Below are 16,208 nucleotides of genomic sequence, written 5' to 3'. Positions count from 1 at the left end.
GCCTACCTGGATGCTGCCATGTCCCTGCCTTGATGACAATGGACTGAACCTCTGAACCTGTAAGCCAGCCCCAATTAAATGTTGTCCTTATAAGAGTCGCCTTGGTCATGGTGTCTGTTCACAGCAGTAAAACCCTAACTAAGACAATGCTACTGGAAGGTACTCTGCATGATACTGGAGGAAAAGAGTAGTCAGTAATATCACCCAAGTAGAGTTCCTACAACCTACAACACTGACCTTCCTGCAAAATGTACTGGTGCAAGAAAGGCACAAATGTTATAGAAATGACCAACCACTTTTAAAGTTTGGGTTTAAGGTCCAGTCCATGAAACCTATATCTGGCACTGCTAAAGTGGCCAAGAACCTGAAACTGGATATGCCACGAGCCTAGCAGGAAACCTACTACTATTGTCCTGCTAAAGGAACATGACAATAAAATGACTCATAATGACACACTGCTATCCCCATTGGCCAGTGCGTCTCTCAAGCCATGTCAGAGAAGCTCCTCCTTGAGTAGCTGAGGATTAACCCAGAGATCCATATCCTGAAGTTGGGCAGAGAGAGAAAGACTTTGGAGCCTTCAGCCATGATTGGGATGTTACCAACCTCCTCCTCCCAAGGCTCAGGGAATCTCTGCAAAAGAGGAGGTAGAAAGATTCTGAGACCTAGAGGTGATAGATGACTTCAAAGAGAAGGTGTCTTCCGGAAACAACAGAACTGATGCACATTTGAACTTACAGAGATTGTGACATTGCACACAAGACCTGTACAGGTTCAAGCCCGACAGGATCTCAGCACCAAGAGGCAAAGGTGGACATGGGATCCCATTTACAGTAGGTACAAGCGAGCAAAGGGGAAAATCAGCTTCCACCAATGAAGCATCATCCAATCCCATGAACCAGTGGTCTGCAGTGGTTGGACAACACAAATGGACTCCATGGGTTTTTCCTGGCTTGTTTTTATTGTTGTTGTTGCTTGTTTGTTTGTTGTTTTGTTTTGTTTGTCTTGTTGGTCTTTTGCTTCTTTTTTTGGTTTCTGAATTTTGTTTTGTGTTTGTCTGAGTTTTCGTTTTCTTTTTTGGAAAGAGAGAAAGAACAGAAAGTTACATGGGAAGGGGGTGGGGAGTAGTAGGATGAGTTGGGGGGGGAATACATGATCAAAATATATAATATTTAAAAACTAGTTAAAAAGAGAAAATGAGCCAGGCTACCGTGGCATACACTTTTAATCCCAGCACTCAGGAGTCAGAGGAAGCAAGTGGATCTTCATGAGTTCAAGGCTAGCCTGGTCTACAGAGAAAGTTCCAAGACACCCAAGGCTACATAGAGAAACCCTGCCTCACTCCCCCTCACCACACTCCCCACAAAGAGCAGGAATAAGACTTCTAAGTATTAAGTCATTTTTTTTAAATCAGGAGAAATGACCAACTGTGGTCCCGATTTAACACACAAAGCAGACTCTGGCCCTCAGGCCGTGCTTACCTGTTACACAGTCATCCTGGTTGGCTTCCTACCCTCACCCTAAACCTCTCCAGGCCCCGGGTTTAGCTGCCCTTCCTCCAGCTTCTCTTTTCCTTTGGCTACACATCCTCTGGGTTCTTGTGGTTCTCTTGGTTCCCAGTCCCTCTCTTGGCCTCCTCTTCTCTCTTTTCCTGTCTTGCTGCTCACACATGCACCCTCCATCCCCTGTCTGTCTCCTCTTGTTCATCCCAGTTCAGTCTGCTGGCCTGCTTCAGTTTGGACTCCTCCTGACCCATCTGGCTGTTTTCTTCCTCATATCTAGAATAAGCTTCTCGTCGACCATACTCAGGGACATGAGCAGTCATGTCCTCATTTTTCATTCACTAAGCACCTCTGCCTCTTTCAATCAAGGGGCAAGGTCTGGAGTATCCAGGGTCACTGTGGTGACTGCATTAGCTACTTTCTCATAGCCCTCCCAAAACATCTAACAACAACTCAAAGGAAGGATCTGGGGTGTGGCAGCAGAGGTTGTTGATCACAGGAAGGAGAGAAAGATGAAAGTATGTCCTTAGCTTGTGTTTCCATTATTATCATTTGCTTATTCATTCACATTAGCCTTTGCTGTGCACATGTAGCATGCTCTTCCTGCCTGGGTTAAATCTCTCTGAACACAGCTTCACAGACACACCCACACACGTGTCTCCCAGGCAATCCTAAAGACAGTAATGACTAACTAAGTCTACCCCTTGTCACCTTGACACTCATTTTAGTTTGAAACCATCCAATTCTGGTCCCCTAAACGGCTTGTGGCTATCTCAAAGAAAACTGCATTTAGTTCATCTTGAGAGTCCTCTACATCTTAATTGTTTACCATTGTTCAAAAGTCTTTCTGGAAGGTCATGGCAATCTCTTAAGTGAGACCCATGTAAAATCAAAACAAAAGTTAAACATTTGTCATATACAATATCTCATAATAAACATCTCCATCTCAAAAAGAAGAAATACGTATAGTCAAGAAAGATTATGCTTAAGCAAGGACGAAACCTGGCAGAGAAAACACCAATTCCTTCAGCTTTCTACCTGACATCTGGGTCTCTCAGTGTCACCATATGATCCCTAACAGTCTTCGATAGCCCAGCCCTCCAGTCTTAATGCCCACCACACAAATCTCCATTGAAATCTGGACTTCACCATAACTTTATATAATAACCTCTTAGGGCCTCCTTGAAGAAAATCTGTCTTAACACACACACACACACACACACACACACACACACACAATGTCTGGTCTCAGCGGCTGTTTGGAACATTTTTTTTTTCACAATAGTGTCTGGGTTTAATGACTGTATATGAGATGGAGCCCCAGGTGAGGCACTCTCTGAGTGGCCTTTCCTTCAGTCTCTGCTCCACACTTTGTCTCTGTATTTCCTCCTATGGGTAATTTGTTCTTCCTTTTAAGAAGGACTGAAATATCCACACTTTGGTCTTCCTTCTTCTTGAGCTTCATGTGGTCTGTGAATTATATCTTGGGTATTCTGAGCTTCTGAGTTAATATCCACTTATCAGTGAGTGCATACCATGTGTGTTCTTTTGTGATTGGGTTACTTCACTCAGGATGATATTTTCTAGTTCCATCCATTTGCCTAAGAATTTCATAAATTCATTGTTTTTCATTGCTGAGTAGTACTCTATTGTGTAAATGTACCACATTTTCTGTATCCATTTCTCTGTTGAGGGACATCGGAGTTCTTTCCAGCTTCTGGTTATTATAAATAAGGCTACTATGAAAATAGTGGAGCATGTGTCCTTATTACATGTTGGAGCATCTTCTGGGTATATACCCAGGAGTGGTATTGCTGGGTCCTTGGGTAATACTATGTCCAATTTTCCAAGGAACCACCAAAGTGATTTCCAGAGCGGCTGTACCAGCTTGCAATCCCACCAGCAATGGAGAGTGTTCCTCTTTCTCCACATCCTTGCCATCATCTGCTGTCACTTGAATTTTTTTATCTTAGCCATTCTGACTGGTGTGAGGTGGAATTGTTGAAGTGGGTTGTTTTGAGTTGCATTTCCCTGATGACTAAAGATGTTGAACATTTCTTTAGGTACTTCTCAGCCATTCAGTATTCCTCCATTGAGAATTCTGGGTGTCCTTGCAGTTGGAGCATAAATGTTCAGAATTGAGAGTTCTTCTTGGTAGATTTTTACTTTGGTGAGTATGAAGTATCCTTCCTTTTTTATGAGATTTGATTGAAAGTTAATTTTATCCAATATTAGAATGGCTACTTCTGCTTGTTTCTTGGGACCATTTGCTTGAAAAAAAAAATGTTTTCCAGCTCTTTACTCTGAGGTAGTGTTTGTCTTTGACACTGAGGTGTGTTTCCTGTATACACCAAAATGCTGGATCTTGTTTATGTATCCAGTCTGTTAATCTATGTCTTTTTATTGGGGAATTGAGTCCACTGGTGTTAAGAGATATTAAGGAATAGTGATTGTTGCTCCCTGTTATTATTGGTGTTATTTTTATGATTGTGTGGTTATCTTCTATTGAGTTTGTTGGAAGAAGATTACTTTCTTGCTTTCTCTAGGGTGTAGTTTCCCTCCTTGTGTTGGAATTTTCCATCTATTATCCTTTATAGGGATGGATTTGTGGAAATATAGTATGTAAATTTGGTTTTGTCATGGAATATCTTGATTTCTCCATCTATGGTAATTGAGAGTTTTGCTGGGTATAATAGGCTGGGTTGGCATTTGTGTTCTCTTAGGGTCTGTATGAGATTCCCCCCAGAATCTTCTAGCTTTCATAGTCTCTGTTGAGAAGTCTGGTGTAATTCTGATATGTCTGCCTTTATATATTACTTGACCTTTTTCTCTTAATGCTTTTAATATTCTTTCTTTGTTTAGTGCATTTGGTGTTTTGATTATTATGTGACAGCAGGAATTGCTTTTCTGGTCCAATCTATTTGGAGTGCTGTAGGTTTCTTGTTTGTTCATGGGCATCTCTTCCTTTAGGTTAGAGATGTTTTCTTCTATAATTTTGTTGAAGATATTTACTGACTCTTTAAGTTGGAATTTTCATTCTCTTCTATACCAATTATCCTTATGTTTTGTCTTCTCATTATGTCCAGGATTTCCTGGATGTTTTGGGTTAGGAGCATTTTGCATTTTCTTTGACTGTTGTGTCAATGTTTTCTACGGTATTTTTTGCACCTGAGATTCTTCTATCTTTTTTATTCTGTTGGGGATGCTTGCATCTATGACTCCTGGTCTCTTTCCTAGGTTTTCTATCTCCAGGGTTGTCTGACTTTGTGGTTTCTTCATTGTTTCTATTTACATTTTTAGATCTTGGATGGTTTTGTTCTGTTCCATCACCTGTTTGGTGGTGTTTTCCTGTAATTCTTTAGAGGATTTTTGTGTTTCCTCTCTAAGGGCTTCTACCTATTTACCTGTGTTCTCTTGTATTTCTTTAAAGGAGTTATTTATGTACTTCTTAAAGTCCTCTATCATCATCTCAAGATGTGATGTTAAATCAGAGTCTTGCTTTTCTGGTGTGTTGGGGTAACCATGGTTCACTGTGGTGGGAGAACTGGTTTCTGATGATACCAAGTAGTCTGGGTTTCTGTTGCTAATGTTCTTGTGCTTGCCTTTTGCCATCTGGTTATCTCTGGTGTTAGCTGGTCTTGCTGTCTCTGACTTTGGCTTATCCCTCCTGCAAGCCTGTGTGTCAGTACTCCTGAGAGACCAGTTCTCTCCGGGAGGAATTTGGGTATGGAGAGCTGTGGTACAGGGTCATCTCTGGTGTACAGACAGAGACCAGAAGGATCCTGTCCCCAACTGATCCTTGGTTCCTGTCAGCTGTTTGGAATCTTGCTGCAAGCTTCCATGACTCCACAACTCCTACATTTTGCATGCCTGCAAAACCAGACTATGTGGACAACAATGTAAAGTTCTGTTGCCAGTCTGAGATGCAGTTTAGCCAGCTTCAAACAGGGCTGTATTGGTCTCTCTGCTGATGTTTGGTCTGTTGCTATGTATTGTAATGCCAAATACTGCCCCTCAAGGCCTGGTTGTCCCCATAGATGAAGAGATCCTCATACAAACCAGGTGATGTTATGTAACCTTGCCCCTCAAGTTATCCCTGATTGGTAAATAAAGATGCCTACAGCCTGTAGTTAGGCAGAAAAGAGGTAGGCAGGGCTTTGGTTCCCAGGCCTTGGGTCAGAAGGAGAGACTGTAACGATAACAGAGAAGGAAGAGAGAGGAGAAGGTGCTACAGGGTATATGAAACATGAAAACATGGCCATGAGGGCTGAACAGTTGGAGTAAGAGCACCCCAGGCATAACATGGCAAATTATAACTCGGAGTAATTGAGAGGGAAGTATACAAAATAGCATAGAGGGTTGGTATCTGCCTAGTTCTAGTGCTTTAAGGCTTCTTATAAATGTAAAGGTTTTGTGTCTTTTATCTGGGAACCAAATGGTTCAAGGCAAGGCAGAAACCCCCAGCTGATATTAATTATTAGCACAACATCTCTCCTTGGTGGCTGAAGCAGGAGAATACTTCCCTGGACAATTGCCCTCCAGTAGTGATCTTCTGTGGAAGCAGTCTTGATTTAGTCTTTCTCCTTTCTACTGAATTTATATTGCTAGACTCTGGAGATTTTGCTGGGTAGGATCTTGCCCTCAAGGCACCTTGCCCATTTTCCAAATGTAAAGCACAAGGTTGCTCCTTAAGCATGAATGATTACAGAAGCTTTGGCACTAACCCCATACCATTTTCTTTAATAAGCTTCACATTTTTCCATCTCTTCCTTTGAATTCTCATTACAAACTTAGTCTGTCATAACCATACCACAGCAGGAATGCTAGGCCATCTTGAAATCTCTACCACCAAACTAATTAGCACAATATTTTTGATTCAGCCTCACTCAAATGTCTACGCTATGGGCAAAGTGCAGGCAGACTCTCTGACAGAATATAGCATTAATAATACCTTCTGACCTGGCTGCCGTTAGAATCTAGCCCCTCTCTGAAACCCGTGAGCAGAACTCCCACTTTCCAATTGTCCTGCCCACTGTATCTGTGTACAGTGTTCCATGGCTCTGAGGCCTGGAGCTATACACTCCTCCATATTGTCCCACTAACTTTGTAAAGGCCTGTGAACCACATGGTCAGGCTGACCACAGCCATAGCTCCACTCCTTAGGACCAGTTTCCTGCTCTCAGTCGCTTTTCTCCTTGCTCCTACCACACACCTGACACAAAGCAACTTAAGGGAAGAAGGATTTACTTTGGTTCCTTGGAGGCACAGCCCATCAGAGCAGGGAGAGCACAGCAGTGGGAGCATGAGACACTCGGTCACACTGTGCATCCACCCTCTTTGTCCTAATCTGGAATCCCAACCCATGGAGTGACACCACTCATATTCAAGGTGTGGTTTTCCCCTTATGTGAAACTCCTCCAGAAATGCTCTCATAGCCATGCCTGGATGTGTGTCCCAAGTGATCCTAGATCCAATTGAGTTGACAAAACCAATCACCACATTGGCATGACTTGAGCCATTGTGAGAAGCTAGAGATGCCTATAGATTAGTCAACCACGTATACTCATCTCTATAGTTTGAGCTAACTTTGGTTTTTCTGATTCTTTCAACCATTAGGATTTTGGGCCATACTGAAGCAAAATATCTCCCAGTGTCTGACTCAGTAGAGCAAATGTCAACACCTGCAATATTGAGATGGTGTTGGGATCTGGGGTTCCCAGGTCTAGCTGAATCCCCCAAAAACTTGATAAACATGGTTATAAAACTTGAAAAACAGACTTGGCATGGGTATGCAGCTGCAATATTAATATTCAGGAGGCTGAGGCAGGAGGACATCACTGCAAAACTGGTCTGTACTGCACAGTGACATCCAATATTCCTGTCCTTCCCCAGCCCACCAAAAGGAAGACAGAGGACTCTAACAACCAAAGACTTTAGGAAATCACTTTTTAAACAGGTGGTTTGAAAAGGGGAATCACATTTAAAAAAAAAATAACCTGAGATAGCAGGAAATAATAAAAGGTAAAAGTAAATAAAGAAGGTAGACATGGAGGCTGGAGAGATAGCTCAGTGGTTAGGAGCAATTTTGTTCTTCCAGGGACCCCAGTTCAATTCTCAGTTCCCAGCCACACACAACTACTTACAACTCCAGGTCCAGGGGATCCAATGTCTCTAACCTCCATAAGTACACGCATGCGCGCGCGTGCGCGCGCACACACACACACACACACACACACACACACACCATTAATTTATATATATGTATGTATATGTGTATATATATATATATATATATATCACATTTAATTCTGTTATTTAGTTTTTCGCCTATTCAAAATCGAATTTTTAAAAGTATTGTGCCAGAATTTGATAGGGTAGATTACAAGGCCAAATAGCCAGACTCTATCCCTCAAGGGTTTTGGCTTTTGTCTGATAGATTTTGCATCATTCAGAACAAAATACCTGACATAAATACCTTAGGTAGAATTCTTTATTTTAGCTCATTGTCTTGGAGGTGGTAGAATTCTTTATTTAGCTCATTGTCTTGGAGGTCAGTCCACAGTCCGTGAGTTTGTTGATGTGGGCCCATGTAAGGCTGATTGATCATCATGACAGTGGGAATGTATAGTAAAACATGATGTTCACTACAAGGTAGACAATAAACAGGACTAGGAGAAGACTGGAGTCTAAGGATAACCTTCAAAGGCACACCTCTCCAAAGTGATCTATTTTCTCCAACTAGGTTCTTCCTCCAAAACCAGCAAACAGCCCATTGGCTGGGAGCCAAGTGTTCAACACATGACCCTGTGAGGGACACACACGCCCTCTTACACCATCACAGCTAGGGAAGCTAAGCTTGTGTGCGTCTAAGTCTAATGCAACCAAAGGCCAGCACTGAGGACTCCTTTCTGTCACTTGACAGCTTCCTAAGCACTGTCACACTCTGCCTATCTTTTGAGTCTCACAACAGCCCTTTGAGATCAGCACTTGTATGTCCTCATTTGGCACAAAGCAGCTGAGATTAAAAGTGTGCAAGGAGAAACATAAATGAATGTCACAGGGGCATTATTCAAAGGAAAGAAAAAAAACAGGAAAACTACTTACACATCTGTCAACAGTGCAGTGGCTAAATCCGTTACTGAGGTGAGGTTTCTGTCCTAGGTAAAGGGAAGTGAGCACAGACTGCCCTTTGCTGCCGAACTGGGGTTGCCACATTTATACACCAAATGCTGCAACATGCCTAGTAAACTTTTCTCTTCAGATAAATTTTTTTTAATCAATTTGATTTTTTTTTAATTGGCATACAAAGTATTGAATATCATTATGGAATTTTCAAGCAGAGTATGTTTTAGTAGTTTAGTAATTTAGTAGCTAGTTTAGAAGTTTAGTATTTTTAGTTCTCCCCTTCAACAAGGATTGTTTTTAGTGTTGATCCTGTGTAATATTTAAGATATTACAAAACACAAGAAAATCAAGAAGAAGGAAGACCAACGTGTGGATATTTCATTCCTCCTTAGAATGGGAAACAAAATACCCATGGAAGGAGTTAAAAAGTTTTGCAAACTTTATATGCCCCAGTACAGGGGAACCCCAGGGCCAAGAAGTGGGAGTGGGTGGGTAGTGGAGCAGGGGAGGAGGGTATAAGGGACTTTCTGGTAGAAAATATCTAAATAAAAAATTGGAAAAAAAGATAGAAAAATGATACAGGCTGACGTGTATCTTATCTGGCAGCTGATAGTGAGCATAACCAAAATCATAGATGAAATGCTTTCAGTTACTAAAGACCAATGGCCACTGTAGTTGAAAGATCAAGAACCATGTGACATGCTTCTTGAGACTTTGTTCATTTTCTTCTCTTGTCTCTGAGCCTGTATTGAAAATCAGTCTAAACCCAAGAGCTGTGAACACAGAACAGACAAGGACCCAACAGATGTCCTCCCTCTCTGACCCAAGGAATGAGAATGGTGTCTTGTATAAGAAAGACAGAGATATCCAAGTAAGAAATGAAGAAATGTTCTGAGTCCTCCCCTCCCTTGCTTTCTTTCTTAATTATGATCCACAGCAAATCCCATGCCAGAGCTCCAGGGCAGCCTCAGAGTAGCCAGACCATCATCATAGTGTTTGTAAAACAGACACTCAAAACTCTTAGGAGACTGTGACGGTTTGTATATGCTTGGCCCAGGGAATGGCACTGTTGGGAGATGTGACCTTGTTGGAGTAGGTGTGTCACTGTGGGTGTAGGCTTTGATACCCTTGTCCTAGCTGCCTGGGAGCCAGAATTCTGCTAGCAGCCTTCAGATGAAGATGTAGAACTCTCAGCTCCTCTTGCACCATGCCTTCCTTGATGCTGCCATGTTCCTGCCTTGATGATAATGGACTGAAGCTCTGAACCTGTAAGCCAGTCCCAATTAAATGTTGTCCTTATAAGAGTTACTTTGGTCATGGTGTCTGTTCACAGCAGTAAAACTGTAACTAAGACAGAGACCCTTCCCTTGGAGAAGAGGACCTGTAAGATGACTCAGGTAGGAGGCACTTGTGTGTGACATAGGTGTGGAGGTAGATCAACTGCAGGAAGTTTAATGCCAAGTCAGGAGAACAAATCCTCTGGTTTCCATCAAAGGCTCAGAAAGACCAGAGTGTCAGAGAGTTTGAAGAGAGGACATAGTTTAGAAAAAATAATCCCAGATTGCTGTAAGGAGATCCATGGCTCACTCTTGGGAGACATATGATCCTAAACAGTGCTCTAAAATATAAGAACTGAACCCCAGAATCGAACACCACCCAGGTTCCAGATGACTTACTCCATAGTACACACATGGGGCAGATTCAGAAAACACTCCAAAGTATATCAAAATTGAGATGGTTCACCACAGCCCTGAAGAAACAGGGATGACTGACAGACTAAACACACCTAGGTTGGATGGCTCCACTGGTGGCCAGCCTCCAAGATGGTCCGCAGTGACCTGGCATCCCCCGAGTCACACCCTTTCTTCCTCTACCATTCTATAGAGCAGCAGTGAGTCCCTGTGTCTTTTGAAAGGATAAAGGCTGTGCCTTTGCTGTTGGGTGCATTTTCTTTTTGTCATCCTACCCAAGGAAAGTCAAGTTGTGAATAATCCTTCAAAGAGGGACTGTGTAGCAAGGAACCGAGGTCCTGCCAGCATCTATGTGAATGACCTTAGAAGTGGGCTGTCACGATGCAGGCAATGCCATGCTAACATTTACACTGCAACATTGTAAGAGAGCCTAAGCCACAACCATGCAGCCATGTCTTAGACTTCTAGACACCAGGGATTGTGATGAGTTTGCTGTGTCAAGATACCAGGTTTGGCATATTCTATGGTAAAGCCATAGACAACGAAGGTTCAAGCAAAAAGCTACTATCTCCACAAGGTTCAAGCAAGCTATGGCATCTCGGCGGAAGGGACCTGTCAGTGGTAGAACTCAGATTGCTTTGGTGAAGAAGGAATCCCAAGAATGTGCAGACCTACCACATAGTCCCGTAATCTCGCTGCAATGCACAGACCCAAATAAAATGAAATTGGTATATTCATGCAGCTTGCTTCTGGCTTCTAACTCCCTATACCGCCCAAGCCTGTACTGAACTCCCAAGTACAAGGATCACAAATATTTGTCACCATGCCAGCTGAGTCTAGCACTATCTATTTTATTTGTTACTATATGCTTTATGAAATTTATTATATTGTTTAATTAAAATTTGAATAATGGAACTGAGATACAAATCTATTATTTGATCTAAACTCGGAGTAACCAGGGATACAAGCGCCAAAGAATGTTAACATACCTAACTTGTTTTGTTGTTGTAAAAAGATGTTTTTACTTTATGTATGTGGGTATTTTGCCTGTACAAATATATGTATGTATTTTATGTATGTGTGTGTATGTATTATGCATGCATATATGTATGTATGTATGTATGTATGTGCACTGTGTGCTTGCCTTGTGCCTTTGGAGGCCTTACGAGCTGGATCCTGGAACTGGAATTACCTAGAGCCACCACGTGGATGCTGAGAACCAAACCTGGTTCCTCTGCAACAAGTGCTCTTATGTGCTGAGCCATCTCTCCAGGCCGGCCTAATGTTGTTTTTAGTAATCACAGGAAATGGAAAGCCTGATAAGAGAGACAGGGTAACTGAGAAAGGCTTTACAGAAATAGCATCTAAAGGGAAACACAGGGGGCTGGAGAGATGGCTCACTCAGCATGGAAGCGTACTTATGAGGTTGTTTCCCAGCTCCCAGATGGTGGCTCACAACCATTTATAACTCCGGTTCCAGGTGATCTGATGCCCTCTTCTGACCGCCACAGACACCCAGACACATATGATGCAAGAGTAGAACTGTCAGGTACATGAAATAAATAACTCTAAAAATATATATATATTTTTAAAGATTTATTTATTTATTATATGTAAGTACACTGTAGCTGTCTTCAGACACACCAGAAGAGGGAGTCAGATCTTGTTACAGATGGTTGTGAGCCACCATGTGGTTGCTGGGATTTGAACTAAGGACCTTTGGAAGAGCAGTCGGGTGCTCTTACCCACTGAGCCATCTCACCAGCCCTAAAAATATATTTTTAATTTAAAGAAAAAAAAGACAATTTCTCCTCTTTCACTGGCATACTTATATATAAAACCTCAAATGTACCCAATATATAAAATACAATTTGCTAAACGCATGAAACTCAAGAAGAATGAAGACCAAAGTGTGGTCACTTTGCCCCTTCTTAGAATTGGGAACAAAACACCCATGGAAGGAGTTACAGAGACAAAATTTGGAGCTGTGACGAAAGGATGGACCATCTAGTGATTACCATATCCAGGGATCCATCCCATAATCAGCTTCTAAACGCTGACACCATTGCATACACTAGCAAGATTTTGCTGAAAGGACCCAGATATAGCTGTCTCTTGTGAAACTATGCAGGGGCCTAGCAAACACTGAAGTGGATGCTCACAGTCAGATATTGAATAGATCACAGGGCCCCCAATGGAGGAGCTAGAAAAAGCACCCAAGGAACTAAAGGGAACTGCAACCCTATAGGTGGAACAATATTATGAACTAACCAGTACCCCAGAGCTCTTGACTCTAGCTGCAAATGTATCAAAAGATGGCCTAGTCGGCCATCACTGGAAAGAGAGGCCCATTGGACTTGCAAACTTTATATGCCCCAGTACAGGGGAACGCCAGGGCCAAAAAGGGGGAGTGGGTGGGTAGGGAAGTGGGGGGGGTATGGGGGACTTTTGGGATAGCATTGGAAATATAAATGAGGAAAATACCTAATTAAAAAAAAAAAAACCTCAAATGGTCACATTGAGGATTTCCAAAGGCGCTGAGTCCTCAATGCTGTGAGAAAGCCAACCAGGGGCCTGTGAAGGCGTCCAGGACCAGCCTTGCCTTTGTTTACTTTAACATGTGGATCAGACCTGTAAGTGAGCTTCCTTGTCTTTCCAAATAAATGTGTGGATATTATGGAGCAGAAATGTGATAATTTATTGCATACAATATGATTAGCCACCTCATCCCTGTCACATCTGTCCCAACATGGTGGACTGAACCCTCACATTGCAGGCCAGAGTAAACCTTTCTTTTAAAAGGTTTCTTTCAAGGTCTTTTGGGTTCAGTATTTTGTCACCGCAATGAGAGAGTGATTGACAGTGGTAACTCGCATTCAGCAAACCCTTCCTGAATTCCTTTTTTTTTTTTTTTAGATTTATTTATTTATTTATTATATGTAAGTATACTGTCTTCAGACACTCCGGAAGAAGGTGTCAGATCTCATTACAGATGGTTGCAAGCCAACATGTGGTTGCTGGGATTTGAACTCAGGACCTTTGGAAGAGCAGTCAGTGCTCTTACCCACTGAGCCATCTCGCCAGCCCCCTTCCTGAATTCCTGACCCACAGATAATTAAATGACCGCTAGACTACACTACTAACTTTGGAGTGGATTGGTATAAGTGATCTCCAGACCTTGACTTACCAACAATCACTTTTCTATACGTAATGGGTAGAGAGACATGTTGGAAGGCAACAGTAACAGATGGGGAGAAAGAGATGGGGAGGTTTGCAATCAGAAGGCAGAATAAGACGCATACCTAGACAAGGCCGTGAAGAAGCTCCTGGCACAGAAGAGCCAGAAGGTGAGATAGGTTTGTACAAGATTTGCTGATGACAGTGAAAGGAGGTACGTGGACCAGGGCTGTGATGGGTTAAAATACACAGAATGAACTGGGAATGTAAATGTTCTAGGAGAGCAACAAGACCTTGTTTAAAAGACTGCTCAGTTGAAATGAGGGCCCAGCTGGATTTAATGGCACGAATTTGGAGCGGGTCATATCAGCCCAGTAGGAGTGTGTCCTCCAACAATGCTTAACAGTGTGGAAGGCAGAGTAGATGACGATTCGGTAGTGGGAAAGATCTGAGCTTGATGAGGTAGTGACAACTCCTCATACAGTCCTTAATTCATTTAGCAAGCATCTATTTAATGCCTTCCATACCTCAAAACTACGCACAGTAGAGTAAAGGAGGCAGTGGAACTGAGCATAAAATACACACAATGGAAAGGCTTTGAGGGAGCTTGGGGGTTTTGACAAAGGAAATGAGATAGGCATGCCTTTTAGTAATTTCATTAAAATGAGCACAAATATTACAGGTTTTTTTTTAAAAAGTAACCCTTTGGGTTTGGAGATGTCTCAACAGTTAAGGGCTCTTGCAGAGGACCTGGAATTTAGTTCTCAGCTCCCACATCAGGCAATTCACAACCTCTGTAACTCCAGTTCCTGGGGATCGTATGCCCTCCCCTCTGCTGGCCTTCAGAGGCACCTGCAAGCAGTGGTGCACATAAACTCACACCCACAAAATACAAGCGAAAATAAATCTGAATGGAAAAAAAGAAGCAAGCCTCAGATAAATGAAGACACACCAACACACACACACACACACACACACACACACACACACACACACCACACCTGCATTCCTGAGAAATTTTAGCAAAGGTCTGAGGGAAGAGGAACCATAACTCTAACAAGATCTTAAGTGGCACCCCACGTTTAGTTAAATGATAACTTCCTCTCCATGTGGACTCTGTTTTGAGCTTCTTAACATCTAGTTACATTGTATCTTAGTGAATACCCATGATTGTGAGACTAAGAGGCTATTGACCAAATAATATGTTTCAAAGTCCAGCTGGATTTCCTTACAAGGCAGTTTGGGCTTGGTTTATCTGAACACTGATGCTTCGCTGGTCAAGGACCAAAAGGGTGTATGGTGCTCTCAAGGGAGAAGAGCTCTCTCCGCAGCCCACTTCTCATGGTGTTTGGAAATAATCTAAACTGTGTCAAGATGCTCATCTACAAATCGCCCTGAATCTTAAGAGTGTCCGTAGGTCTGTATTATATTATCTAAAATCAAATGAGGCTATAGCTATGGGTTTATGAGTTGTTGGGGGATGGTGGATCAGCCTGCCAGCATTTAAAAACAATGATAATGGATTTATGGTTTCCCTGGTGTCTTTGAAAGTTGGGTTCTAGGATACTCCATTGAAACCAGGCTCTCAGGCTGCTCATTTGGATATAGCCTGATACCAATTCACCATAGATTCATGGGTTTATTTCTAAACGCTCAATGCTAATTAGCTGGTGTATGTGTCATTATTTCCCTGTGTGCTTTAAATTCTCTCCAGATTACTCGGAACACTGGATGCTATGGAAATGCTACGTAAGTAGTTTTGTGCTGAAGTTAGTGTGACAAGAAAAATCTATACATGCCCAGTAAAGATAAGCTTTTTTAAAAAAAATAATGTTCATCTGCAGTTGGCTAACTTCATGGAGTAGAATCCACGATATGAGTAGCCTGGACTTAGTTTGGAAGAGCCAGGCAACTTGACAATTACATTTGATCACATGGCTGTGATGTGCTTGTATAGCTAGCTCCTTGTGAATGGCATGGCCCAGGGGCAGTGTGCTGGACAGTTTTATGTCAACTTGAAACAAGCTAGAATCATCTGAGAGGAGGAAACCTCAGTTAAGAAAATGTCTTTATAAAAGCAGGCTGTAGGCGAGCCTGTAGAGCATTTCCTTAATTGTTAATTGATTGCTAGGGAAGGGCCCGGCCCTTTGTGGGTGGCAGTGTCCCTGAGTTGGTTGCTCCTGTGTTTTATAGGAAAGCCACCTGAGCAAGCCATGGGAAATGAGCCAGTAAGCAGCACCCTCCATGGCCTCTGCACCAGCTCCTGCTCCAGGTTCCTGCCCTGCGTGAGTTCTTGGCCCAGTTTTCTCTGATAACGGACTATGGTCTGGAATATAAACCCTTTCCTCCCCAGCTTGCTTTGGTCATGGTGTTTCATCTCGGTAGTGACCCTGACTAAGACAAGCAGTGATGTCAGCTCCTGGTATTAAGGGGCTTTGTGGACACAACGACTATAGCTCCAGAGCCTGTGACAAAGTCTATCTTGTTTGACCCAGCAGGGGAAGGACAGAAAAACCTGAACTTGCAATCTCTGGATTATTTAAATGTATGTATTCTTCTCCTGACACTGCCATATCCTTGCTTGCAATAAAGCTGCTCTGTGATTATAAACAGTTTGAGTCCTGTGCCCAGCTTCAGCAATCAGCAATGGAACACTTAAGGTAATTGATACAATTAATGCACAGAGCATGCAGGACAGGAAGACAGAGATCTC

The sequence above is a fragment of the Mus caroli genome, unplaced genomic scaffold (assembly GCF_978045245.1).
Source record: "Mus caroli unplaced genomic scaffold, Mus_caroli_1 scaffold_7, whole genome shotgun sequence".
In the NCBI taxonomy this organism is placed as follows: Eukaryota; Metazoa; Chordata; class Mammalia; order Rodentia; family Muridae; genus Mus; species Mus caroli.
The sequence above is the reverse complement of the archived record's forward strand: the minus strand, read 5'-3'. Positions refer to the sequence as shown.